Source organism: Hemiscyllium ocellatum, chromosome 21 (genome assembly GCF_020745735.1).
Source record: "Hemiscyllium ocellatum isolate sHemOce1 chromosome 21, sHemOce1.pat.X.cur, whole genome shotgun sequence".
In the NCBI taxonomy this organism is placed as follows: domain Eukaryota; kingdom Metazoa; phylum Chordata; class Chondrichthyes; order Orectolobiformes; family Hemiscylliidae; genus Hemiscyllium; species Hemiscyllium ocellatum.
The window spans coordinates 3,468,204-3,471,154 of record NC_083421.1 but is presented as its reverse complement, the minus strand read 5'-3'; the positions used below and the strand labels follow the sequence as shown (position 1 = coordinate 3,471,154).

General features: G+C 44.0%; 1 non-coding gene across 1 annotated transcript; it reads left to right on the top strand.

Annotated features, from left to right (window-relative positions):
• The first annotated feature begins 2,561 nt into the window (after nucleotides 1-2,561).
• Nucleotides 2,562-2,642, top strand: trnas-uga (transfer RNA serine (anticodon UGA)). Its single transcript has one exon. It is a non-coding gene; the product is annotated as a tRNA-Ser (tRNA).
• The last annotated feature ends 309 nt before the right edge of the window (nucleotides 2,643-2,951 follow it).

Genomic DNA, 2,951 nt, shown 5'->3' with positions numbered 1-2,951 from the left:
CAGACTCACTGGCCTATAGTTACTAGGGCTATCCCTACTCCCTTTCTTGAACAATGGGACCACATTCGCTATCCTCCAGTCCTCTGGTACTATTCCCGTTGACAATGACGACATAAAAATCCAGGCCAATGGCTCTGCTATCTCCTCCCTAGCTTCCCATAGGATCCTGGGGTAAATGCCATCAGGCCCAGGAGACTTATCTATATTCATCCTTTCCAATATTCCCAAAACCTCTTCCCTGCATATTTCCAGGGCATCCATTCTAATTATTTGTGATTCCATATTCACATCAGCAACAGTGTCCTGTTCCTGAGTGAATACTGATGAAAAGTACTGATTTAATGTCTCTCCAATCTCCTCCGCCTCCACACACAACTTCCCACTACTATCCTTGACTGGACCGATACCTACCCTAGTCATCCTTTTATTCTTGACATACCTATAGAAAGCCTTTGGGTTTTCCCTAATCCTACCAGCTAAAGACTTTTCATGTCCCCTTCTCGCTTCTCTTAGCTCCCTCTTTAGCTCCTTCCTGGCTACCTTATAACTCTCAATCGCCCCTACTGAACCTTCACGCCTCATCTTTACATATGCCGCCTTCTTCCCTTTCACAAGGGACTCCAATTCCTTACTAAACCACGGCTGCCTCACAAGGCCCTTTACACCATGCCTGACTGGTACATACCTATCGAGGACACGCAGTAGCTGCTCCTTGAACAATCCCCACATCTCATTAGTGTTCTTCTCTTGAAGCCTGTTTTTCCAATCCACACATCCTAAGTCATGCCTCACTGCATCATAATTTCCCTGCCCCCAGCTATAGCTCTTGCCCTGCGGCGCACGATTATCCCTCTCCATCACTAAAGTAAAAGTCACCGAGTTGTGGTCACTGTCCCCGAAGTGCTCACCTAGAATGTTGACTCAGTTTGACTCCAATCATCTTTTCTCAACGTCCTGCAATTTCTTTCTTCACAATTGTCTCTAGCAGTTTCCAAATGTCAGATACGATATTTGAACAGATGGAAGCCATTCGTCCAATTAGGTCAGCTCCACCTTTTAATGAAGTCATGTCTGATTTGGTTAATTGTTAACTGCACTTTTCCGCCTTATCCCCATTCTTTTTGATTCCCGAAGTGACTAATTGGGAGGCCGTCTCAACCTTGATTATACTCAGCCTTGGCAGCCCTTCATTGGAAAGAATTCTGCAGATTTGCTACTCTCTGAAAGACGGAATGTCGTCCTCCTCTGTGTCTTAAATGATTAACGGTTCCCCTAAGATTAGGCTCTATATACTCTTCGCAAATTTCGTTTTTCATTAAATATATTTAGTCCCAGTCCTCTGGAAACTGACCCTGATCGTTGACAACATTTCCTCTAGAACATCAACCCAACCACCCGCACTGCGCCTCCCCCATCATTATTAACAGACCATAAAAATCTCCCGTTAACCTTCTTTGTTCCAAAGAAAAGAATCGCAACCTCAGTAATTTCTCGTCAAAAGGGGTTTGCTCTTCGCTGGACATAATGCAAGGCGGAGTATTGTGAAGATATTTTGGGAAAATATCGCCAGTTATTAGGTTAAAGAAAACAAGGAAAAATAACAGTAAACGCATGTCTCCAGCTTTGGAAAACTTTATAATCTCTTTGGGAAGCGAAATCAGAGGTGAAGGAAGGGTGTATTGCTCCATTTAACACAGCTAGTCTTTAAGAGGCCGCGACGTTGACTCTGTTCACGAACCGATCTGAGACATTGAAAGGATTTTCCTTCCTGCACGTCAGGAATTCAAACCTCGCCACAGCTACACGACCACAAGAATACTGGGTTACAAACAAGTTAAGAAAAAGCCTCGAAGAGAGCAGGACTCCTTTTGTAGAAAAGTTGGTTGCTGTGACGTGGATGTGTTTGCAGCGGGTACAGGATTGTTGCCATTTCACTGTTGCCATGTCCCAGGATTTACTGTTTTTGGATCGTGCACTGAGTCAGTTCACCCCGTCTCTGTTGCGTAATTGGTCAACACGTTCATCCATTAACCGAGCGGTTGGTGGTTTGGGACGTTCCAGGGTCGGATCTCTCACTGCTCATACTTCATTGGTTTTCTTTCCTGCACAGCTCCGGGATTTTAATGTGGTCAGGAAAATATTCCCCAAACAGGAATCTTATCCAGAATCGCAAAGGAATTTCTGTATCGTTTTAATGGCTAATGCAAAGGACAGTGGATGTTGCGAATCCGAAAAAAAATAGAAAATTCTGGGGAATGTCAACAGGTTTGTCAGTACTACTTGGAGAAAACGGAGTTCTGAAGAAGTTTTGAAACGTTGAATCGCCTTTTCCCAGCCCAGATCCTGCTCGACCCGCTGAGTATTTTTCTGCATTTTCCACCGTCGTTTAAACTGAATATAGATCCCACCTATAGGGGTGGAACACCCAGACCCACTTTGTCCAGACATTTCATCGATTTGAAAGCTGTGGGTTTTGAATTCAAATAAACCAAACCATAATTCACTACTGCTAAGCTCCCCAGGGTCAGAGACCTGGAAATGAGAGCTCTGCAGGTCCATTTGTAGTTGTGGCAGAGTGGTTAAGGCGATGGGCTTGAAATCCATTGGGCATCCCCACGCAGGTTCGAATCCTGTCAACTGCGGAGAATTTGGGTAGCTTTTGGAGATTCAGATCACGGCGGGGAGAATCACTTCATCCAGGTCATGAATGATGCAAATCTCCAGTTCACTCAATGAACTGCACAGATATACACTTGTTTTGCCAAATTTGTCTGGACTCGTTATGACACAGCATAAACCCTCCAGCTTACGATAAAACCAGTAACACAGAAAGGATTTATGCTGTACAGGAATCTGCAACAATTCGATTGGCCAAGAACTACACGAAGTAAAAAATCAGCACTTCATTTCTAAAGTAAGAGAGAGATTAATTAACAAACCAATGTATTTCT